This window comes from Lucilia cuprina, chromosome 3 (assembly GCF_022045245.1).
Source record: "Lucilia cuprina isolate Lc7/37 chromosome 3, ASM2204524v1, whole genome shotgun sequence".
Taxonomy (NCBI): domain Eukaryota; kingdom Metazoa; phylum Arthropoda; class Insecta; order Diptera; family Calliphoridae; genus Lucilia; species Lucilia cuprina.
Genome location: NC_060951.1, coordinates 54,693,206 through 54,720,671, shown reverse-complemented (window position 1 = coordinate 54,720,671; position 27,466 = coordinate 54,693,206). Strand labels below are relative to the sequence as shown.

Genomic DNA, 27,466 nt, shown 5'->3' with positions numbered 1-27,466 from the left:
TTATTTTAAAAACGTCAACAAAATTTCTTAAAAAAAAAAATATTTTATTTTTAAAAACAAAAAACGTAACAAAAGTGCAATATTTTTTCTAAAACAAATCTAAGTTACAAAACCTGTTTAAAAGTGGAAATAATTTAAAAAAATAAGTTTTACTCAAGAAACACATACATCTATAATTTAACATTAAACAAAAATAACTTCAGTTTAGAACAAAAAATCCAATTCTCATAAACCCCTCAATGGGTTTAACTTAAAAAAACCGGACTTTATAAATAATTTCATAATTTTTATTAAAATTAAGGTAAGTTTACTAATATAATTCCTAAAAATAAAAGTTAAAATATTTATTAATTCTATAATTAGGGGAAAATTACAAGAATTTGTTTACAAAATTTTTAAATAAAAAACAGGTGTTGTGTAGTCATCAACATTTGATAATAGAATCAGAAGTTTCTATTCGAATTATGAAATTTGCTTTTTTTTATTAACGTTAAAAATATTTTTTTTTAATCAAACATAGATTAAATTTTTGAAAAATACTTTCAAAGTGATGAATTAAAAATAAAATATACATACACATATATATCAAAATTTCAGAAATAGCTCTTCGTTTGTAAAGGCTTGTGAAATAAGGAAATTAAAAAAAATATTCACCCAAACTTTTGCTTCTTTTGTTCTAAAGAAAATCCACCCAAACACCTAACAAATACTGCAGATATGATCAGGAGAATAAAATGTGATTAGTTAAATTGAATAATTCTATTAACACTAAGTTCCTGCTTATATTAAATGACCTCAAAGATTTAGGACTTCCTGAATTCTTTTTACTTCATTTTTAAAAATCAAACTAACTTTAAATGCCTTAATTGGCAAATAGATTATGTGCAATGTAAAGTGTAATAAAAGATTCATATTAGAAAATTCTTAAGCTGTTACTTTTCTTATTGGAATTATTTTGTTCTTCTTTTATTTCTATTTACGACAACAATATTCATATGTGAGTCTAAATGTTTAGGAATTATCAAATACTTGTCACCTTAAAACAACGTGGAATATTTATGAGTCTCTTGTTTGACAGATAGATTAACTGTCTAAAATGTTATATGAAAAATAGTTAAATAATTTTTGTGTTTTTTACAGCATACTTCTTTTAATTGTTATTTAAGAGAAAAATATCTTTATATTAAAATTTTATAAAAGATTTTTTTACCATACAATTACTAAAACAAAGTGGAGATAATTATTTTACCTAATAAATCATCATTTTAATTATTTTAATTATTCTAAAAAGTGAACTTAACCTATTTGTCAAATAATGTTAAAATATCTTTAACTTTATGTATTGAACATCAGATCAAGCATAAAAGAGATCTCAAGAAAACTTTTGCCTATCACTTTAAAAAAAATTTTACTTTTAGGATCAGATCGTAAATAAGTTTAACTATTGACAGAGAGTGAAAACTCGTTGACTGGTTTTATTTATTAATACACTTTAAAACAGGCATCAATAGAGAATACGAAATAAGCTCTCTGATGAGTTTGTTTATATGTATGTGTAAGCCCCCGATAATTATGCATAAAAGTAAAACAGTTTCTATTTCCAGTTTATTCTTTTATTTTAAAATGAAAAATCAGATGATAAATTAGTTAAAGTTTTGACAGAGTGCAAAGACTCTCTGGATTTATATTCCGATACATGTGCTTTTGATCTCATAATATAACTTTTTTTAAATTTAAAAATCCGTCTCTTTATAAAAAAAAATTTAAAATAGACTTCGGCATTAAACAATGAGCTCTCTGACTAGTTTAATATATTTTTAATACTAGTGTGTGAAGCTTGCAAGAAAGCTCTTTGCCTACTTCTGTTTTTAAATTAAATTTTATTTCTTGGTGGAGTGCTCATTAGAAAGCTTTCTGACTATCTTATCTATTAATTTATTTACTTCCTTCTGTACATTTTTAAAAATACTTTGAAAATTTTTAGATAGAAATTGTTATATTTTCATTGTTTTCAATTAAGGGTCCTGATAAGGAAATACTTATTTCAAACTAAAAAGTACTAGCTCGATTTCTGCTTTGGCTATATATGTTCTAAAACTAGATTAGGTATCGGCAGAGTGATAAATAGTTCTCTTTTTAGTTTTGTTTGCCTTACAAGTACAAGAGAGCTCATAGGAAAACTGTCTCCCTATGGAGGAGTTTGTTAGTCCAAAGACAACTTTTTTTGACTAAAGGAAGTACATATTGTATATTTTTAGATAGAAATTGGCTTTTGAAAATTTTATAGAATAGTTAAGAATAAAATTTATAGTTTAATATTTACTTTAGGTTGATAATTATATTTATTTTTTAATTTAACATTTGTAAAATAACAAGAAAGATTTTGCAAAATTTACAATGTGATTTTAACGTTCCTGTACATATATTGTTACATCTTTCCCAATAAATGGGGGAATTTTGGCCACCTAGTTTTCCTACAAACAATTTGCTTTTTCCCCCAACTCCCATTAAATTACTTAATTTATAGTATTTTTTACAAATTAGTTAAAAAATATATATGTAGGTATAAGTAATTCTAGGAAAACATTTAATTTAGCTATAAATAAAAACACAATGCATTAGTATTATTATTATTTTATTAATTCCTAAAACGCAATTTCCCATGAAATAAATCTAGAGAAAAAACCCCATTTTTTAAATATAAACATTTAGGCTAAAAAATTAACAAAAAAAAACAATAATAATAATATTCGCCATGATATTAGTGCAACATTTAAAAAAGTGTGTTTTGTAAATTAACAATACTTTTTTTCAGATTTCTTAAAAAAACAAATGTAAATAAGACAAATAAACAAGATTGTTTAAGGAAATTAACCAAAAAAAAATTAAATTTTTAAATAATAAAAAACCAGAAATATCCAACAATAAACACTAGAAAATCTTGTACAGTAACTTTAAAAAGTAAACAATAGGCATGAGGATTTTTATAATCTAACGATTTTGAAAAGAAGTGGGTTTGGAGGGGCTGGCAGACAGATCAATATAATATTTCTTGTACAGCCTATTTTTACAAAATAAATAATGTTTTTTTAAAATATTAAATACTAATGCATTATCTTTTAAAGAGACACTCAAATAAAAATATTTAAAAATATTCTTATTTGTTGAGTATTAATATTTTTTGCTTGAAAGACATAAAAAAAACAATCAAGAGAACCTCTAAAAATCAACAAAATTATTATCAAACTCAGTAAAAAAGTCAATGATCTTAACAGCAACAAAATTTATTTTAAAAATGTGTTGTTTTATATATATTTATTACATATAAAAATTTTAAACAGTCTTACTATTTTTGTTAGTATGAGTGCATAAAATGTGTGTTTTTATATGCATATAAAATATATTATTAATATAAAATATTATTTTATAAAATTTTTGTGTAAAAATACCACAAGGACACTCACTTGCCATGTATGTAACCTGTTTTCATTAAAAGATCATTGGAAATATATATTTAAATTGAAATTGTGACTAATAGTCAATATTTTAATACACAAAATTTTATAATTTATTGCACAAACCAACTTTTTTTTTAAAAAAGCAATAAACTTGTAAATTTGGTTTTTACTAGTTTTATTAAAAAAAAATTGTCAAAAAATTGAAATCCTACATTTTAGAAAGATTAGTTATTTTAAAAAAGTATCACAAAGTGAATTTACTTTCTGTAGATGTGATGTTTAAAAACTTCAGAAGAAGCGAAAATAATTCTATTATTTCAGTGTTGAAGACATATTTTTTTTGTTCTTACATAAAATGCGTCTATTTCTCTTATTAATGTTAAAATTATGACTTTACAAGTTATGAATTTGGAATCAAATAAAAAGGACTCCCTCCTATGTCAAACCGGTGTTAAAACGAACACTTCTTCATTTTCATTACTTTCTAGAGTTCGTTTCTTTGGAAGTACTTTTTTGCCGGGTGTATGAGATAGGTTTGTGTCTTTGATAAAATAAACTTAGTGCCGATTCAGAAACTTAGAAGGGAACGAATGAAATTATTATCAATATTAGCTAGTCTCCTATTAACTCTTAAAATCAATGTTTCTTAACTCTTAAGACAATAAAATACCACCAGACATTGAGATAATGGGGGTAGGATTAGCCAATTCATCAAACTAATTAAAACTGTTAAAAGTTGATTTTTTTGGAAAATATAATTGAAACTAAAAAAAAACATTTTCAATAGCAAAATTTCCAAAACGGTATCCAAATACTATGAGACGCAAGCATAATCAAAACTTAAATTATTTAGTGACTGTCGGTGTTTATTATTTCCTAGAAGTGTTTGACTATTGAAAGACAGTTATGAGTGACAAACAAGCCTGTAGATTATCCAACTGTTTTGAAATTTGTGTCAAAAATTTTGTAAAGAAACACTGGGTTATATCACAGCTACTTATGGACTCATTAATTTGATTTGTAAAGGTAAAATTCTTCATCTTACACAATAAGACCTTAAAATAAAAGCTTACTAAAAAAATATCTTCAAAAAGGTTCATAGTATACGATCTAGGAAAGGTCTCATGAATGGCATTTAGATGATCAGTTGATTTTAAAATAGGCACCGGCAGATAGTGACAAGAAAGCTTTCTGATCGGTGATGTTTGTATGAAAGAGCTTACGTGTTAGTGGAGAGAGAAACCTTAGAATAACTCCCATAAATGTTATTTGGGATTATCTGTTGACTTTAAACAGGCATCTAAATTAGTAGTGAAAATATGGAAAATATATATTTAAATAAAAGTTTAAAAATACTTAGATAGAAAATTACATCAGAAATCGACAGAGAGTAATAATTGTGCTCTCCAGCTGGATTACAAGCGTAAGAGAGCCCACAAGAACCATTTCAGCTTAAATCTCAATTATAAGTATAAGTGTAGTGTTTGAAAATATTTATTTATAATTTGTATCGTTTTGTACCTGTAGTAAGGTCTTGAGATTAAATGTATTTGAAAAGATGTATTAGAATCTGAATGATGTATTAGAGATCAACTTTTTTAGATTGATATAACAAAAATAAGCTTATATTTTAAGGATCAATAAAGACCTTTTGGTAAGCTTTTTGTAGACAAAACGATAATGATTAGCTAGTTCATAAGTAAAAGAAACTTTTAATTTAATTAAGACTTCAAATGAAAGTTGAAAACTCGATGTTCTAACCGGATATAACAAATTTCAATTTAATTTCAATTTTGTGCAATATTTCTTTAAAGTGACATTTATATTGAAAAATTAAAAACCAATTTTTTAAGATTTATTTTACTTATATTAACAATTTTACATGCATATACATATAATGATCATTAAAACATCAAGCAATAACCTTTTATTTTTTACGGAATCTGTAACAAAGACCTTTACAAAATTTTTACGTACATGGTTACTATGTACATATATAAAAAGTACAAAGAAAGAGAAAGTTTACTTTACTTTTTATACAAAATTATATAATTCTTTCTCTCTCTCTTTCTTTTTCTGGCGATCTGCTTAAAATTTTTAAGAGAGTTTTTTTTTAACTAACAGAAAAACACTGCAATTCTAAAATTGATCCATAAAATTGCATATAACCTTAAAATACATAAAACCCGAATCAAGTTTAAGTTAAATTTTAGAAGTAGGAGAATGCAGCAAAAAAAAAAAAAAAAGAAACAAGAGTAAAATTATTAAGAAGAGAAGGATAAAACATAAAAAGAAAAACGCAAACAGCAACAACAACATAATAATAAAAACTGAGTCAAATTTTAAAACCCGGTTCAAGTGCGTTGCATTTTAAGAGGGTCTCTTGTAAAAAGAACTTAAAATAAAATATTAATAAAAAATATACAAAAAAGAAGAGAGTTGAGTTAATTTTGGTGATGTTGTTGGTTTTTATCAAAAAATAAAAAAATACGAAAACAACAAAAACAAATTAGTATAACATTTCCCTGTTTTAAGTAATAACACACATGAACAATGTTTGTATGTACCTTGTAACACACTTCTAAAAAATTGTATATAGTAAAACAACAACTACAACAATAACGACATTTGAATAAACAAAAATTGAGTATAAAACCATAACCAAAAAAAAATTACAGTATTTTTAAATTTTTAACAAAATTTTGGCAATGTATGCGAAAATTTGAAATGACAATAAGAAGTCCCATATAATTATGGAACGCTGCTGCTAAGTGTACGCTGACATTGACGCTAGCAACAACAATAACATTAGTTAGTCTGTCTACTCATTCATTGAGACGTTAACGTCACAACAAAAGCTGCATATACTACGTTCACACTCATCGTGTCGTCTATGCACGGGATGGCTTCTCACACCAAAGAACTTTAGACAAAACGTCCAACCACTAGCGCTACTGATACCGACTAAATATTGCCTGGCTGCCTGCCCTATAACTTGAATGACTGACTAACTGAATGCAAGCGCATTTCTTTATTTTATTTTTGTTGTTTTTATTGTATGTGTAAATTTCGTACTCTGTCAACGTTGACTGATGTGAACGTTTTTTTTTTTTTCTTTTGCATTTTTTCTCTACTAAAATTTTATATTATTACGGTATGATAGTAATAATGACGCTTTTGCTGCTGCCCTGACAGCAACGTCTAAAAAATATATAAACATATATGTTACAAACAATAATATGCCAAATTATACTCAACAAAAACAACAAATACAACACCAAGTCTCGTAAAGAGAATTACTCTACTCCAAAAAAAAAAAAAAAATTAAAACACACAAAAATACCACACAGGGTATTTCTCTGATTCAATTGGACATAAACTGCACATTTTTCAATTCAGTTGAATTTTTTAATTCGATCAGTAAAGGTTCAAAATTAAAACAACAACAAAAGATTTTGCTATTGGATTTACATCAAAATCAACAATCAAAAATTGCAGCAGAAAAGCCGAAAAGAAAAAAATTAGAAACACACGCTTTTTACAAAAAAAAAAAACCAAAAACTACCTCATTATTGGAATTTTTTTTAGAAAATTTTCTAAGTTTTATAAAAAAAATGAAAATTTTCAAGTTTTACCATAAAATTCCAATAAAAATATAAAGAAAAAAAACTTTATTAGAAAACAACAAAAAACACTTTTGTTAAGTGCTGGAAAATTTTACAAAAAAAAAAAACAAAAAACAAATTCACAGTTATAAAAAAACACTTTTGACAAGTGTAATGAATAATTTTTAAAATCATTATAAAAAATAATAAATAACTGTTTAAATTAGACACTTTTTAAATAAGTGCAAGAAAAAAATTAAAAAAAAATTGGCTAACAAAATCTTTGATAGAATTTGTTGACGATCAAGAAATGTTGACGTTTCATATAAAACTTTTGAGAAATATTTAAGAAAAACTTTTTTCAAAATGTGTTTAGTAAAACTAAAAAATCGCTAATTATAAAAACAAACTTTTAAAGGAAAAAGCAAGTAAGTTATATTTTTTTAAACTAAAAAGCTTTAACAAATTAAAAAAAAAAAAGTTTAGAAAAAAAACTAAGTTTAAAAAATACTAATAAAAAGTTTTTAAAAATTAAAAAAAAAAAATATTAGAAAATAAAAATATAAGAAGTGCAACAAATTTATCAAAAATATTAAATAAATATATATAAAAACATTTAAATTTAAAAAATATTTTAACTTAAAGCATTTTTAAAGAAAAAAGATCGTTTTTTAATTTCTTTAACAAGGAATTGTGCGATCAAACAATTTCAAAAAAAAAATTATTAAAATTTACAAATATTTTAACTTTAAGCTTTTTACAAGCAAAAAACCGTTTCTTTGTTTTCTCCTACAAGTTCTTCAAAAAGTGATCGTGAGATCAAACATTACCAGCATGAAGGACCTATTGCTTTGACCTTCGTCAAAAATGGCGCCAAATGCAATTGATATAAAAAAGGGTATTAAAAAAAAGGTATCCGAATTTTAACAAAAATTTATATATTGCATAGTTCCTCCTCTTAAAAGTTAAAGTTTTTTTTACCTCTTTATATAAAACTACTTAAATACGATTTATATTTCTATTTAAAACACTAATCAATGTATTTGCTAACGCGTTACTAGCACAGGCTTGGATTTATGGGGGGAAGGGAAATACCACAACTAAAAAAATCTATAAAAACCAGACAATATGTAGAAGTCATTAAAAACTATTATGTTAGGTAAGTAATTACTATTGAAAGTCATATCCTCGTTTTTACTGGGCTTCTAATGTCTATTTTACATGTAAAGTTTGACTTAAAGAAATTTGTCATTATTTTGCACATGATAGGTAAAAACTCAGATGTTTTAAACCATATCACAAGATTTGCTTTCGTTTAAATTGAAAAAAATAAAAAAAAAAACTAAATCAACTCAAATATTAACTTTTTATCAAGTTTCTAACTCAGCTGTTGTGAAGATCAGGTGATCACTTAGAAAATATACTATCTAGTTAGTTTAGCATTTTTAAGAATTTCTACTTTATAAGTTTCTCTCTTTATTAAGTGAGTAACAGCTACAAGCTTTCGATATACAGCAGATATAGGCAAAGGGCTCTCTATCTCCCTCTTTTGCCTGCACACGAACGAAAGCTAACACATGTTTTAAATAATAAAAATTAAGATCCACCTTTCTCTTATAGATCTTATCAGGATCTAAAAGTTTATGGTACAAATACAAAATTTGTACAAGTTTGTAAGACAATTAGTCGTAAAACTTTGAAAATATCACTTTAACTTTAAAAAGCTTTCATAGAAACTTTCTCCCATGCGCAACAAAAACAACTTCTCCTTTAACAAAATAAAATTTCACTCAAAATTGTAATTTCAATAAAAGATCAAATGTGATTATTTTTCTTAACAACATTTTCAAAATAAAGAAAACCACAATAAAGAATATAATGGAAAAAAAACAAACAAATTGAGAGCTTTTATTCTCCCTTAGCTGCAGAAGGACATTTGAGTTGATTTTTTTTACAATATTTTGCAAACTATATTTCTCCTTCATTTTCTTTGACATTGTCGTTTTGCATGTCCGTCTGGATGTCTGTCTGCCATTTTTTTAATGAATCGTTGTCGTCGTATAGCAACTTCTAGCTCTTTTGTTTGTTCGATGTTGGGTTTGATCGTGTTTTTAGTAGTTTGCTGCTCATCATACGCTTTTATCGTCTGCACTTTGTTGTTTTTTTTACACGATTTCCTTTATTTTTCTACTACAACAATGATCGTCATCATCCTCCTCTGATTCGCAATTTTTTCTTTTTTGTTTAGGGTGTATGAGTGTTTTCTTATTATTACACTGTTCAATGTTTAAATAAGTTAAGGAATGTATGCAGGGCTGTGTTTAGTATATGTTGACGGACAAGTAGATTCTTCTTATACTCATACAATTTATATTATTATGTTTTTTTTTTTTTTTTTGTAGTTTAGTTTAGCCAGTATGTTTCATTCTCGTTATTTTAGACTTCGTAAGGTTGCAAACGAGAACGCACGCACTAAGCGCAAGATCACTAGAATTTTATTTTTTTTCTTTAAACTAAATTGCTAAAAACCAGAAAAAATATATATTTGCCTCATAAAACGTACAATTTTATTGAGCTTATATACTACTCTTACAGTGAGCGAACGTTTCGAGCTAGTGTGTGAGTGAGTGGTGGTGACGGTCAAGGCGAAGGAATTTTTAAAATTAATAATTGAAGTTTAAACGAGAAAAAAATATATAATTTATAGTGCAATTTTTTAAAAGAAAATAAGAAAATAAATATTTTAAAAAACATTTTTCCATTAGTTTTGAAAAGAAATTGCTTTGGAAAGTGCTAAAAAGTTTAAGTGTTTTTTTTTAACAAATATTACTCAGGATATGTTAAGCTTTATTATGTTAAATGTTTACCTCAGGATTTAAATGCTGTTTACATATATTTTTTTATACTTTTACATAATTTTTGTTCAATGTTTTTTTTATAAGGTAAGTTTTACACAATAAACTCAAAACTTGATTACATTTAAGAAAAAAATCTTTAGTTTTATAAAAAGAAAAATCTTGTCTAAAATTTCTTTCATTTGTATTCTAAGAAAAGTCTCTGACATCTTCTAATATAAAATTTTCATATAAAAAGAATCTGAGTCTAAGTGGGTGTAAAAAATCATTTCAGATTAGGTCACTGTTATGAAAACTAATTGAAAATTAAATAGTACTCAACAGTATCTTTAAAGTTAGAATTTTCAAATTTCAATTTTTGAATAATTTGAGAGGTACCTCTACATTTAGCAGATAATTTGCCGTCTTAGCTGCTAAAGCTATAGGCTTTGTCTTCAACTGCATACAATTATTTATTTCTTTATATGATCAGTAAGATCAACAAGAGATATTTCGTATTTTGAAACAATCAATGTTTGAAACACCAAGAATCAAAACAAAATATCTGATCAGAGCTTTGGAAAATTCTTGTCAATTCTTCTTAATATTTTATATTCAAACCCTAAGTTTTAAAAGTTTACTCTTCATACTCCCAAATAATTCAGTCGAAAAAAATCTGACTTTATAATTAAAAATATCAGAAATAGGGTCATTAATCGCTTACACTATAGGATCTTTAACTTTCGTAGCTTTCTCCGAAAAATTAAAATAAATCTATATAAAATGTTTTCGTTTTTGTTTCCTTGCTTTTAAATAAACTATTCATAATAACTGTAACACCTTTAATTTACGTCATTACCCACAAATGGTCCTTCGAACTCATTTTATTTGTTTTGTTTTTAATTATAATTGGTATTACACTTTTTTTATATACAGCTATAATTAGCATTTCACAATACTTGCTAACAATTCTAACTATTTTAGTTTTCTTTACGAAAACCACAATTCGTTTCTTGTTATTAGTTCTATAAATAAGATATGCTGCACAAACATAAATGGGTTTTTTTTCACTTTCGATTTCATTTTTATACAAACGAGAGCTCATTTAATAGACTAATAAACTTTAAATAGTTTTTCTAAAAAAACAACTCTAACAACAAAGAAAAATAAACAATAAACAACAATTAAATGCAAATTAATAATAAAAAAGCCACAATTAAATGATTGGTTACACACATACACAGCTTGCACAGCTAAAAAGAGTCAGTTAAACCTCTACTAATAACTTTAAAAAGGTCTCACAAAAGATACACACACAGCAAATTGCATAAAAACTCTCTTCAAAAAAAATAAATAAATTAAAATATTCATGGTCATACAAATAACTAAAACTATCCCTATGTGAAAATGTCATAAAAATTATTAAGTCTGTATGTAGTAAGTGTCATAGTATTAGTAAGTTAAATTGTAAAATTGCATCTGTGCAGTCATCGTCTGTTTTTTTTTTCTTGGATACTTTACATAGTCGACACAACAAATCAACAAGCATATCCGCCAACTCTCTATGATACGAACAACTACTGATGGACTGTTATACGCACTCAACTAAAACCAACAAAGAGACTAATATTCTAACTAATACATTTTTTTGTTTAGCTGTTCCACAAAAATAAAACACACAACAAATTTCAAGACTCTCCCCATAACTATTTTGACTGTCTGGTCTGACTCTTTATATACACAAAAATATATATGACACTTAAGTAAATTGTTTGTTAGTCTAAATGTCTGTCTGTCTGTCCTTTCCTTTTCTATGTATTTCACTCTTACTTTTCTTGGTATTCCAGTCTTTTGTAATAACAACTATATTCAAGATGATAATGATGTTTTATTCTATGTATTAAAGAAACAGAGGGAGCCTCTGTCTTCCTGTTGATATAAATTATAACCCAGAGACAAAAACAAAGCAACGCAAAAAAAAATCATAATAATAAAATCATGAAGCGAACTACAACAACTCAGAGGGACAGACAGACAGAAACCGGCATCTTCTCTAGTAACAAGGTGACGTAATGCACAACTACTCCACTAACACATTTTTCTACATTCCGCTTTTACACCAGCCAACACCAGCAAAAATACAAACAGATACTATAGAAACTATTTAGTAGGGACAGACAGATACTAACAACCAGCCAGTCAGCCAACCAACCAACCAACCAACCATTTATTGTATCTTTAGGAAAACAAATAAACGAACTACACGACCAACCGTTCTTTTCTAGATGTATTTTTCTTTTCTTGTTTTTGCACTACAACTAGAAGAAATTCTACTAGATTCTTAAAAAGGGCTCCTACAACAACAACAATATCTCCACAAAAAGCACCATGATAACAAAGACATGTTTATATTATAAAAGCTTAAGAAAGGCGAGACATATAACCAGAGGTTTCTTCCATGTTCGGGCTTCTTCTATATATCACTATCAACAACAACAACAACACGTTTAACAATGAGAAGAATTAAACAAATAATAACGAACATCTATAAAGTCTAGAGCTAACACAGTGGTGGAGAATATGAAATTGGAATAGGAAAATGTTTCCTTGAAAAGATGTGTAAGACTTCTTAACCTTAACAGTCCCACATATTTAAGGAAACTACAGGATGTTAAAAGTAAGGTTAGTCCCGATTTCTTCCCTACGATCATCTGATTTTTAATTTTCTATATATAACATTGACAAAAGTAGTTTCTTCAGTTTAAATATTTTAGGAGGGACCTTATCTGACGGGTTTTTAGACCTTTATGTTTCACTATCACTCTCTGGTAAAAGCTTTTTAACCTGGTACAATACAAACTGATCGAAAGCTTTTTGGAATAAAAAGTCTACACAGACCTCTCTATACTTTAGTAAGACATCTATGACACTTAATAATATGTGAGAAATATGATCTCAATAGCTTTCCCTTAAAGTTATTTTTTACAAAAAGTTTTGCGAAAAAAGCTTTATTTAAAATATTAGATAACAAGTTTGTTAAACAATTTACTGATCGCTAATTAAAAGTTCTTTGGATGTCTAATATAATTGTTTTATTTAGAGCGAAAATTTTAGCAAATTTTTTAAGCATTTCAACCCACTGTATTACCCACCACCAAACTCTTCTAAGAGTAATAGTGTAAAAAAAACCCATACACAAAAGATCTTTTTCTTTATTCCTCACACAGATATCACTAGACTTGCTAATGCCTAGGTATAAGAGTTGTAGTATTTAAAAGTTTATTTTCTACTCTTTAGAGTATTCTTTTATTTATTCCATGTTTTGCTTACATTCAATAGAAAAAACCTGACTAGAATTGCATTCATAATATGTAGTAATGGAATAAAATGGTCATATTTTCAAGGTTTCTTGATAATCTTATTTTTTTCTGTTTATTGTATTTTTCATATAAATTTATATTCTATAATTTTTTATAAAAAAAGGGTTTTTTGTGGAAAAAAGAATCTTTGAAATTTAGGGGAATAAAAGTGGCGTGTAGTAGGTATTATAAAATTTTTTAGAAGTTTTAGTAATAGTGTCAGTAGTAGCAGTGGAACAATAATCCCACATGTATATGAGCAAAACAAAAAAAAATCAACTCTTTAAAGAAAACATATAAGGTTTCAGTGATAATGTGATACTTTCCATAATATAGGAAAAAAAATATATATAGAAAAAAGTGAATTTTTTAGAAATGACGTAAGCTAGTAGTTTGGCTTAGTTTCTAGGGAAGTTGAAAAAAAATAAACAAAAATTATAAGTAAATAATTTGAATATAAAAGAAAAGATCATTATACTGATTCCTCCCTTAGAAAGACCAAAAAAACTAACAAGGAACTAGTTTAGACATGGGGGATAGAAAAGGCTTAAAAACGGGTACTTGAATAGACGATCAATTAGTTTGTATATGTATATATAAATCATAAACAACTCTTAAACTTATAATTAGTCAAATTCCCACAAATTCTCAGGCTCTCCCCCACTACAAGAGAACGCTATAGTTAATTGCAAATACATACATTAAATACATTTAAACTTCACTTCCGTTAGCCTTGATCTCTAATTAGTACTACTTAATGAATAGTTACAGTTCAGAATGGTCAAAGTCAATATAAGAAAATGAGAATAAAAAACAAACAAATAAACATAACAATAACTTAGATTAAATTTGTGTGAGAGAATTTTGAAGAAATATTAAACAACAACAGCAGAAACAACAAAATAAAATTACAATAAATTCAGACACAAAGAACCATAAATGCAATTTCAACTAAAAGAAGAATAATCTAGCTATAAGCAAGTAAATAGTATTAAATAAACTAAAGTTTATTTAGCAAACATCCTTTTGTATTACATTTTTCTTAATGCTCTGCATGTATGTATGTGTGTGTTGTAAATAGATATAACAGAACAGAGCAAAAAAAAACAACAACAATAACGTTATATTGATGCCATTCAAGGCCGTATTTTATAGTTGAATATTTAACATGTAGACACATAGAAAAAAGCACGCAACTCTGAACACTCATGAACATATGAAGTCAAACTACAAACAGAAAAATAGGATGCTTAAATATTAAACTGAGAAAAAAATTGCAATATAAATTGCATACACATAGTTAAACACCCATACATAGGCATTTATTTGCTAAAACAAACAACTTATACAATAACAAAAACAACATCTGATGAAGCAAGTTATTCTCGGAAACTGAAACCAAGGCCAACTGCATATTACTAGTTGTTAGGTTCACAAATATAACAAAAATGCATATAGAAAAAAATAGCAATACGACAACAACAACAACAACAAATACAACCTCCTTGTATCATCATAGCCGTCGTCGTCTATGTACATACAAACACACATCGTTATTATTGGAGTCAACATTTACTTATACACTTTATCACCGTCTCACACACATCCTGACATTCTTACTAACACTTACTTAACTTCAAAAGCAAAATCATTCAAAGCACACATTTTGTAAAATATAAAAAACTGCAAAAAAAACTGCAAAAATAAAAATAAATAAATGCACATTTAATAAAATGCATACAACTTGAGTGGACGTTCATACACACAACAAACGAAACGAAGGGACAGACTTTTTAACGGACAGACGTTACCAAACAAACAGTACCGAGGGACAGACTATTTTGTGTTTTAGGAGTAGAAGTATAAAATATAAATGCACAAGCTTTGTCTATATGTTTGCTTTACTGCACTTTACTTGCATACTTACAGCAACTTTAGCACAGTGGGTTGAAATTGTAAGAAAATATTGTATATTAAAACCTAATGCCGAAAACTTTAGTTAAACCTTTGATTTGAAGGCGTATGAGTAATATTTAAAAAAAAAATTTGTTTAATGTTTCCAAAAAATTTTAAAAATCTATTGGTTCAATTCTTTAAAATGTCAGTCAATCTTAGGCAAATAGGAAATTTTTCGAAAAACATAAGACTTATTGCTCTTAAGTTCTTTCTCCCTTTTTACTTCATAATAACAATTTAATTAGAACTGGTCCCTAGGCCCGTTTTTAAAAAGCTTCTAAAATATGACAATCTTGAGCCGACAAAAATCGGAAAAACTAAAATTATTTTAGGAACATTATTTAGTTCTTTCATTCAATAATGAATATTTACATGTTCATTGTTCCTTCTTTATAATAGGACCCACAGTGCAAAAAAATCTATCCCTGAAGTTGTGGAAAATTTTGCACAATTTATTTTTTTCACTTTTTTTTGTAAATACATATCTACGAATAAGTAGCGATAATTCCCAACCCATATTTTTCTGTTATTATTACATATTGTTGTTGTTGTTGCTGTTCTGTTGTTGGTTTAGTTTTTATTGTTGTTGCTGGTTGAGTATTAATCTGTTACTTGTTATTTCTATATAGGAATAGATATACACACATATGTATGTTGGTTGGTTGGTTGGATTTTTGTTATATTTAGTTCCTCGGTTGCCCAATACATTTACTTAGTTGCTTGGATTGCTATGGCTGTCGGTTTTTAGTGACTGACAGTCAATCCCACAGTCAGCCAGAATGCCTATCAGGCGATGTTGTAAATGCAGCATGCATGCTCCACTTTTTTGTGTTGTTGTGCAGTTGTTGTAAATAAACATACATACACTATGTAAAAGAACAAGGGAAAAAAGCTAGACAAATACATTGATAATACATGGTTGAAAGATACGTTTAATAATAATAAAAAAACCAAAAACAACAACACAAATATAAAAGCTAAAGTGGATTTTCCGTTGCAATTTTTTTGCTGCTGCTGCTGTTGTTACTATTGTAGGTTTTAGATTTTTAAGGCGCCTTTTTGTGTGTCGAACAGTAAAATAAAAGAAGAAATAGTGGCAGCAACATGCAATGTTTTTCTTTTTTATTTTTGTTTTTGCTGGTTTTTGTCTCAGTTTTCCAGGCATTTTATGTCAGTCAGTCAGTTGGTCATGAGGGGTATACATATATACATATATAAATTCATATGTATATGTTTAACTTTAGCTGTATTGTCGGTATTTATTTGTAATTATTCAATTTGTAATATTACCTCTCTTTTATGTTTTTATTTTCATTATTAATACTTTTTTCTGTTATTTGGTATTTATTTACTCAAAAAAAAAAAAACAGCAACATTCAAGCTGGTGTTAATTTGTTAATGATTTAATAATGACAGACATTTAGTTTATGTTTCATTACAATGTTATTTGTATGTTCGTTTTTTGTTTTTTTTTTTTTTATTTTTTGTAGTATAATAACACCTACCACTTACTACTGTGATTACATGTTATAACCAGCCATCGCTTTAAAATTGTTGTAGACTCAATTTACATAAACACTTGCTAGTAGTGTAACAACATTTTTAAACTTGACCCTGAATGTTGGCAGCTCAAAGTTGCTAAGCTACTCGTGCCATTAATGGGGAAATAAAATTTGAAAAAAAAATGATTTGGAAAAAAGTGCATACAATAAGAGGAGCATTACTATTATGCCTAAGAAATACTTTTGTGTGCTTCGGATATAGGGACCGTTTCAACTTTATGTTCTAGAAACTATATTTTGTTTCTAGCAAATAAAGACAATGTTTAAAAAATGCTTTGAATGAAACAAAGGACCCATACTCTTTAAGTAAACGATAATCCACGAAACGTTTCTAGCAATATTGGTTAGTTCTCAAGGAAAATTTACAAAGTCTCTGGAGTTTAAAGAGATAAGATAAAAAATAACAGAACGGGACAAAATTTTTAAAATGTATTCTAAGTAGTAACACCTATTTTAGTATGAAAAAGTTATTCTCCCGAATTAGTCAAATCGGTTAAACCAGATATATTCAGGTATCCAACAAGTAATATCAATTTAAGAAATGGTTTTTTTTAAACGACATCAAACAGCTTTTGAGAGAATTTTAAAATTGCGCTTTTCTCTCCCTCTCTCTCTCTCTAACTGTGTCAATTAAACTCTTTGCTGTTATTTTCAGAAACTCAATGCATTTCCTTGATAATTTCAATATTGTTTGTTTTAAACAGAAATTTAATTTATCACTTCAAACCTCACACAGTATGAGATACAAACTTATGTGTTGTATTTTGTTGTTGTTGTTGCAATGATAACCTTACAGCATTTGCGTAATAAAATAATTTATAAAATTTCATTTATAACCTTAACGACATCGACAGCATGCAAATTTTTTTTAACCACACACACACTAAACACGGTATAAACTTCCTATGAACCGTTTATTCCCTCACATGTACGCACGTACATACATATATACATATATATGTATCTTTATGAATTTTGTGTGTTCATAAAATAAAAATTGCATTGACTGGTTAACAAAAATACTGTACAATGCCAACCACCTCATTCCAGTATTATTGAAGATCATTAACATCAAGATCAATTAATAATGACTAAAACAACAGCACAAAAAACATAATTTTTTTTTATTGTGTTATAGTAGTACCTATAACAATCAATTGTGATTATTTCGCAACAATTGTTGCTTCAATGCAGTTTGCAATTTGAAGGCACAGTTAGAGTGTGTACTCTCTACTACTTACTCTAAGTTTAATCAACAAAAAAAAAACACACGTACATACTCTGTTCCAAAGCACACGATTTCAAAAAAAAACACACACATGCAGTCGAGTCCACTGTATGTCTAATTGATGAGGGCGTTTGAGGGGGAGGGGGTTTGGCTGAAGCATAGCAGTGTGTATGATTATTATTATTATAAAAGCTAAATTTGTTTTGTTTTTGTTTTGTTGTTTATCTAATAACCTTGTGAAATGTTATTAAACCCAATAAGTTTCTTAACCTTTTTGCTGTTGTGATGAAGTGTGTGTGTGTAAAATGCGAAAAAATAAACCAGCTAATAATATAGAAATAACAACAAAAATATTATATACTATATTTATTATTCTATATATGCCTGTTTATTTATTTAGTAAATGCATTTGTATAGGAGAGAACATGCAAAATAAATACTAAAATTTACTCACAATATTACGAGCAAATAAACGGGCAATGTATTTTTTTACGTACTCTACTCTATACACTTCTTATTCATTCCCACTCATCATATGGAATTGAAAAAATAAAATAATAATCATAAATGTTGAAAAAAACAAACAATTGTTTATTACTAGACATAGAATTCTATAAATTATTTTAAATTGGTAAAAAAAAAGTGGAAAAAAATAACTGAGACTCTGATGAATCTTAAGTAAATGCAAAAACAGTGCACAATGATTAACATTCTGAAAATAAAGATTTCTCCATATATTTTTAAGCATTTTGGTTAAGATAACTAACAATAAACTAGTTTTCTGGCTAGATCTTTTGGGGATAGGAAAATGATCTGTCATTTTTAGAGCACGATCTTCTTAAAAGCTCGAACAAAACCAATCATGCTTATATTTTATTATTTTATTTACTTTAATTAAATGATCAGTTTCGAATTCAGAATCGCACTTTTTTGAAAACTTAAAACCTTTGCTCTCATTAATTTAAGCTTTCAAGAAAGTTCGAGCGTTACGAACACGATCATAGCTAGGTCAAATCACACTAGTAATTTTCTCATTAGTACCTCCTCTGCTACTTTTAGAACTGGATTTTCAGTTCAACGATAAAATGTGCGATCGTGGATCGTTAAAGAAATATGTAGTTATATTCCATTTGTAGAAAAGTCTAAAACTTAATAGTGACAAGATCGTTTCAATAACTTCAAATTGTTATTTTCAAACTGTTCCATTTTACACATTTTTCATTAAATGATCAGTAGCATATTTAGATATTAAAATTTTCAGTCTCGTTGATTTTAACTTTCCAGGAAGTTCGAAAATCACAAACACAGTCGTAGCTAGATCAATTCTTGTTTTCATACAATATATTTTTATTGATTACAACATTTAAACATTTTTCTAAACACTTGTGTTTTTCACTTTAATGGTTTTGTTTGGAAGTATGTTTTCAGTTCAAAGGTCAGAAATTCGATCGTGCCTGAAACGTTATATTGGTAGTTATGTTCCATTTAGAAAATTTTGTCAATATTTATGACTAAGAATGCGTAACAACGATTTAAGCTGTTTAAAAGCCGAAAGCTTATTAGTGACAACATTGTTTCAGTAATATATGTCTAAATTGTTCAAATATTTGATTTCCAACAGTTCCATTTTAAGTATGTATATTTTAAACATACATATGTATGTCCTTATATCCGCAAAGCTTTGTAAGTCGATTAGTAAACTTTGTAAAACTCAGAATATCGTTTAAACACTAAAACTCTTAGAAAACCAAATAGATCATCCCTATCATAAAAACTTCAAAGAAATTAAAAATATTAAAATAAAATCTTTCTGTTATCTGAACAAAGGTTTAGCTTTAACCTAAGCTTTAAGCTTTTTAAAAGTTCGATCCTGCTTTTTACAATTTCTTCACTTCTAGGTTTTTAAGGGCGTTTATATTCAGAACATATTAACATCATCTAAGCTTTTTAATCTTAGCAAAAGCTAAGTTATATCTAAAGCCTAAAGCTGTTTAAAACTTCGATTCTGAATGATCGCGACTAGATCATTTAAATAGTTGAGATTGTGCTACTGTTACAAACACTTAGGAAAACCAATTGTATCACCCAAATCGCAGAAAAATATCTCCTATATTTATGGTTACACATCAAAACGAGTGTAAAATATTGAATTTATATTTGTCGGCTTCGTTTACTTTTAAGGTGTTAATTTTTTGTCTATTTCTTTTTCTGCTCTCCTGCCGCCAGATTATTTAAATTTCTTTATTTTGAGATTGTTGTGTTTTTTTATATTTGACTCGTAATAAAATTCCTGTTTTTTATGAATAAAAATTTTAATAGAATAGTCGCATTGACGTTAATCACCAATAGTAATTATTTTGTTTATTGGAATCTGATAATAATAATAACGGCAACAACAATACAAATCACTTAATATTCGTTACCAGTTTTTTTTTCTGTCAAGCTTAATTAGTTTTTAGAAGAACTTGTGCATAGTTAAAACAAATTAAATTGCGTCGTAGTTGAAAGCTGCAACGAATCATTTAACAAAACATTTTTTTTTTTGGTAATTGTGTAAATATTTTGATTTTAAGATGTACATATTTAAATTGGGGTAATGGAGGTAAACAGAAAAATGTAAGGCAGGGATATTACCTTAGGTATGACTAGAAAGATTTATCAGATTTTTGTTAAACAATAATTTTGATTTTTCAATTAATTACAAATTTTGATTGTATTGAAATTTCTCTTTTACGGTTTTTTAGTGCATAGTTAAAGTAATATACACACATTACCATGTAAATTACCATGTAATGGGTAGTGCTTATTTCTTTTGTTTTAATGTTTTGCTTATTTTTGTTTACATTTTATTGAAGACATTAAGATTTTATTTAGGAAAAAGTTTGCTGGGCATTTTTTTACGTCTGATTAATAAAACTAATTATTTATGTGGCCGGCTATTCCTGGAAACTTAAGAAAATGTGTCACTTCTTAGTATTACACATTTTGATTTTACATTTAAAATATAATAACTATTTATAAAAGGAAGCACTTATTATTTGCTAGTCTTTGTTAATGCAATTTAAAAAAATATATATTTAAAATATTTTATATGATAATTTTGACAACTTTCCAAAAAAAATGGGTGTATTGTATAAATAATGCAAAAATAGACAACGTCGACAAAATTTTAATAAACAAACAACAAAAACTTGCAGTTTATTTGAAAAAAAAAACAACTGCAACAAAATAACAAAATTAACACAAGTTTTGAAATTCTTAAAAAAAATTAATAATGAAATAAAATGAACTCACACTTAAGAAAAAAAATAATATTTTAAACAAATAGCTATGTATGTATGAATGACGATCACATAGATTGTAATAAAGAGTAGCCTACGTTTAAATTGATCAAGGTAAGACAACTAAAGGGGAAATGGTTATAGCTCCAGGCAAAAAATAAATCAGCTTAGTTAAATATTTGAAAACCAGCAGAAAAAATGCCAGATAAAATTTTGCAATAAAATTTTTTTTTAAATATAAACATATGTAATGCATTTTGTTATTTAGGCAGTTTTGTGTTTTTATGCAAAAGGAAGGAAGTAATGAAATGTTTAAATTTTATAAAAACGCGTGACTGATTATATTTTACAAAAAAAGTCGTAGCAATAAAGGGGTAAAGGCTTGGTTTTTCAAAAAATTTTCTAGAGTTATTCAACAAAATATATAAACTTTTATTTGCTTTTAGATTTAGCTTCACCAAATAAAAAAAAAACTAAAAGCTTTTTTTGTAGTATGTTGTATAATGTTCAAATATCTACGAACCACCAAAAAAAAAACTGAAACTTATCATTGCAAAATACATATTACGCGCTGTTCAAACAAACAAACAAAAAATAACATATGCAATGAGAGTGAGAAAGAGAGTAGGTAGGTAGGTATGTATTGTATAGAATGGAGTGGGTTCAATGACCCACCAAATGATCGTGAATAACCCCACAAAAATATTAAATACAACCATCAACACATGACTTTTGAAAAGAATCATTTATTTTTTTACTTATATTTTATATGAGAAATTGCTTTGTAGTTGTATATTGTTATGGTAAAGAGTACATGGGGAGAGGAAGGGGCAAGGTATCAACATACATATATAGATATTTATTTGGGGGTTGCGACGTAAGCAGGGTAGTGTGAGGTAATAATAAACGTTATTTTAAATACTAAACTTTTAATAATTTAAAATTATATTTTAAGTTTGCAAAATAGTCGTTATAAAATATATACATTTTATAATATGGATATGAAGCAAGAATCTTGTTATAAAGACAATTTTCAGAATTTGGAATTTATAAAAAAATGGGTATTAAAACATCTTGCACAAAGCTAAAACTACAAATTTTATATAGAAAAGTTTTCATCTAGAAAGGAATGAATCCTTAAACATAACCTATAATCAAATATAAAGGTGATCATTTTCTGAATTTTGAATACTTTCACTTTAATTGCAAACTGATCTCTTGGTTTCAAGATTCGTACATATTTCTTAATAACAAGAGATTTTACGAACGATTTTAGTAAACAGAAAACAAAGACGGTAAATATCGCCACAAATTATATTTTTTGTAGGAATATTTTAACTTAAATTACTAAATAATCTCAACAATATTCTCGATATGGATCATGCAGAGTTTATGATCGATATTACGATCATGACATAATCACATTCAACATCTCCACATAAAACTAATATGTATAATCAAGAGTCTTCTATATTGTTAAAATGTAATCGTGCAGAATGTAATGATCATTATCACGATCGTTACAAGATCTCTAACTATACATATTTTCAAATGTATAGAAGTCACAATCGTGACATGAACACTTTATACTTTCAACATTTCCACATAAAACTTATATCATATAATGAACTATAGCGTTGATATGTAATCAAACAGAATACAATGATCATTATCCCTATCGTACTAAGATCACTAACATAATCATATTTTTAGAATAATCAATCAAATTTTCAGAACACTGAATACTTCTGCTATAAGATTTATACTTAATTATTAAAAAAAAAAATCAGTGATCATTATCACGATCATGACAAGATCAGAATAATTAGGAGAATACAACGAATACAAATATAGTGTATTACTTAATACAATCTCTATAATATAATTATCGTAACATAATCACTTTATATTTAAAGTATTTCTAAATAAAAGTAATATATATATAATCTATACTACAATCGTGGTCTTGATCACTAATATATCTATTAACAATATCCAATTAAAACGAATAGCATTAGTACATACCTATAAATATTTCAAATCTTAGTTCTCATAATTCTTTAAATAAACATGATCACATCGTGTTCTTAATTTCAATTTAATCTTATTTAACACTTACTCCCGCTATATTCTTAAATTTATTCTCAAAAAACCAACAGCACTTCTAATACCTTTCTATTTAATCATAGGCGACTATATTGGAAAATTACTTGAAAATCCTGTTTATTCCCACAATATTTGTTATTAAAAAAAAAAACAAAAACACAATAATTAAAGTTAAATATACTTTTAATTTGTATAAAACTTTATTATACTTTAGTTTAAAATAAACACATTTTTGTGGGTTTTTTTCTTCAAAAAAAAAAAAAAAAACATATTTTATTCTTGTGCACTTTTATTTGAATAAATATTTATTTATTTCCTTTTGTTAGGGGTTTGTTTGTTAATTTACTTTAATTTTAATAAAAAATTCAAAAAAAAACACACAACTTTCATTTGACATTCTAATTTACCCAAAAGGTAAATGAACTTTTTAAGAGCTTGACAAATTTTGTTTTGCTATTAATTTTGTATAAAAAGTGATAATTTTGTAGATTTTTTTGTATTTAAATTCATTTAATATTTTTTTAATTAAGTTTAATCTAGGATTTTTTAGTATTTTTATGAGGGTTATTTGCTTAATAATGTTTATGTTTTTAATATTTTTTTTTTTATTAATTTTTATATACATAAAATTAATTGATTTTTAGGTAAATGAACTTTTTTTAAAATTGTGATTTTAAATATTTTTTATTTTATTGATTTCGTTTTCAAAAAAATAAACTTGTTTTTTTCATACCAGTTTTCATTTTTTTCTGTAATTGAATTCAAGATTTTCTTTGTCACCAATTTTTCTGGTTTTTAGATTTTGAAAAATTAATTATTTTTAGGGTGAATAACTTAAGTTTTTGGTTTTAACACTTTTTTTGGCCTTTTGTGAAAACATTTTTTTATAGAATTTTTTATAAAGAAATTTGGGTTCTACAAATCTCTTAAGATTTTGAGTGATTTTTTTATTTGTTTAAATTTTGCTGTATTATACAATTTTAAATTAAATTATAACTTTTATTGATTTTTTAAATTTATTTTAAATAAATTTATATTTTTACTTATATTTATTAATTATTTTTTTTATTTTTTATATTCAAAACTTTTTATTTTAGACTTTTATACTTTTTGCAAAATTATACTCTTTTTATGATTTTTTTTACATTTATTTCAAGAATTATCGTGCAATTTATACTTTTTAATACACTTTTACAACTTTTTCACAAAAAAAAAAAATAAATTTTTTCTCTTTTTTAATATAAGAATATATACTTTTATAATTTTTTATAATTATACTTTTATACTTTTTAATACACTTTTATAACTTTTTCACACAAAAAATACTTTTTTTTCTCTTTTTTTAATATTTTGTTTAAAAAGAATATATTTTTTATAATTTTTTATAATTTTATTTATAAATCTATACCTTTTTCTTAAAAAAACTTAATTTGTTAACTTTTTTTAAAAATTTTGCTTTAAATATAATTTTTATAATTTGTTATAAATTTATTCAATACACTTTTAAAATATTAAATTTATTTATTTTTTACAATTTTGTTATAAATTTATTCAACACACTTTTAAAATATTAAATTTATTTATTTTTTACAATTTTGTTTAATTTTTTCAAAAATGATTTTATACTTTTTTAACTTTATATAATATTATTAAAAAATTTATAACTTTTTCTGCAAAAACTTTTTTTATAATTTTGGTTAATTTCTTCAAACATGATTTTATAATTTTGTATATTTTTTTCTAAATTTCTTATATTTTTTTAACACTTTTTGTAGATTTGTATTTTATTCCAAAATTTGGTCAAAACTTGCTGTTTTGTTCTCTTTTCTTTAGAATTTCTTTAATATTTCCAAACATAATTTTTTAAGAATAATATTTGTTTTATGATTTTTACAAATTTTTTACTTTTCTTTATTGATCCCATATCGATCGCATAATTTTCTTACACTTATAGACACTTTTATTTATATTTTTTAATGTTGTTAAAGAATTTTTCTTAATTTATATTCCGATCCAATTTCGATCGCATAATTTTCTTATACTTTTTGAATTATGTGTGTTTTAAATTTTCTTAAAAAAAATATTTTTTAATAATTCATATTTCGAATTCTGATTTTCAATAGATTTTTTCAATATTTTCTAATTTTACTTTAGCGATCAGTATTGATCGATTTTTAAATGATTTTGTGTTTGGCTTCAAATAACACTTTTAATCTAGCTTTTTTAAACACATTTCGAAAAAAATTATAAAGAAATAACAATATAAACAGAATTATTTAAACTTTTTTTTATTGATCCAATACCGATCGCATTACTTTCTCACATTTATTCATTATTTTAATTATATTTTTTATTTTATTGATAAATAAAACTTATAATAATTTATAATTTTTTTTTAACAATATTCTAACTTTTCTTTACTGATCAGTATTGATCGATTTTAAATAATTTCTTTTTAGGAACTTTAAACATTAATTTGAATAAATTTGTTTTTGGCTTCAAATTACATATGAGATTTATATGAAAGACGATTTTAGATCTCATTTTTCAAAAATATATTGAAAACAGAAATGATCGCGAAATACTTTTAATCTCGCGTTTTTAAACACATTCACAGAAATTATTTAGAAATATCGATATTATGATCAGAAATATTTAAACATATTTTTAAATTTTTTTTTATTTCATTTTAATAAAACATTTCAAACATTTTATTAAAATTCGTAATAATAACATGGAAATTTTATAATTTTGACGGAAATTTTTATTTTCTTTAATTACTTTCCATTTTGTTAACATTTTCACTTTTTATTACCTCCCACCTATTACACTATCAAATTCGAAAATAATCCGAAAATATATATATATGTATATTTTTATAAAAATCGCCTTTCCTTCATTTCGATCTTCCGATTTCGTTTGTTCTCTTAACCGATCGCCGTAAATGTTAAATGAAAACTAAACAAAATCGCATACACACCAATTTCATTATCTATCAAAGTTTATTATTGTTTTTTTCTTACATCAAAATAGGCAAAAAATAATACAAATTTACTATGAATAGTTTTTCACCACAAAACTATAAGAGAAAAACTAATACTCTTACAGATTGTTAGTTAAACTCACAAAAGCTATATGTATATTTCTCTACAAAACACACAGAATACAACGGGTCTAGCCTAGAAAAAGAAGAGATGATGATGCCTAAACTAGCGGAACTATAACTAGACAATAATAGCGTAAGAGAACACGCAATAGAAACGAAGAACTAAACTAAAGACAAAAAAAGCTCTTTGTTTACAAAAAATAAAAACTATTATCACTAAAAAGCTTTGAATAATGTACATGTATATCTCACAGGGAGGGTAACATTTTAAAATAAGTTTATTTTGCGATAAAGTCTTATTTTTGGGACAAAATTTTTATTTTTAAATATAATTTTATGAGCACAGTGGCTATGTATTGAACAAAATTTTGCTTATTTACTTCTTAAACATTACAGCTTCAAAACATAATTGTTATTTACCTCCTTTACTGCAATTTCCTCTCATTTATAACATTTTTTAACCCATAGTGTTTTTTACAGCAAAAATAAAAGTTCTATTTCCTTTCTAAAAAAAATCCATTATTTACTCAACTTCCTCTATAATAAATATTTTTGCTTAATTATTCAATTTCTAACCCATAGTGCTAACATTACTTACCTCAAAAAAAAACAACAACAACATATTTCCTTTCTAAAAACAAACAACTTTTTAGTAGCTTTTTTGGCGATCTTGCATTTTAAGGTTTTCTTTAACAATTTAATGCCTACAAACACGGCATGTGCGTGTATAGAATATCAATAGAAAGAATTAAAAACAGAAAAAAGTGTCTGGTTTGTCACTTTGTATATGAGAATTTAAACAACTATACCTTTTAGGTATAAAGTGTTATTTTTTTGTTCTCAATAGGGTTTATGAAAACCTAAACAGCCAATCTATTGAACATACACAACAGGGGTTTTATTTTGCTAAAAAAAAAGAACAAAAATTTGCTGAGTTCAAATATTTCTATAAAGTTTAGTTTGAAAGCCAG

General features: G+C 25.8%; 1 protein-coding gene across 5 annotated transcripts in view; it reads left to right on the top strand.

Annotated features, from left to right (window-relative positions):
• Window positions 1–7,205: 7,205 nt before the first annotated feature.
• The window catches only part of LOC111685634 (broad-complex core protein), a 68,946-nt gene continuing 48,685 nt past the window's right edge, over window positions 7,206–27,466 (top strand). For 2 of the 5 annotated variants that reach the window (XM_046945824.1, XM_046945823.1), the window contains exon 1: window positions 7,209–7,491. The gene's annotated coding sequence lies outside the window, so the exon portion shown is untranslated. Of the gene's footprint in view, window positions 7,492–27,466 lie in introns of all 5 variants that reach the window. The other 3 variants (XM_046945822.1, XM_046945821.1, XM_046945820.1) reach the window with 3 other exon arrangements.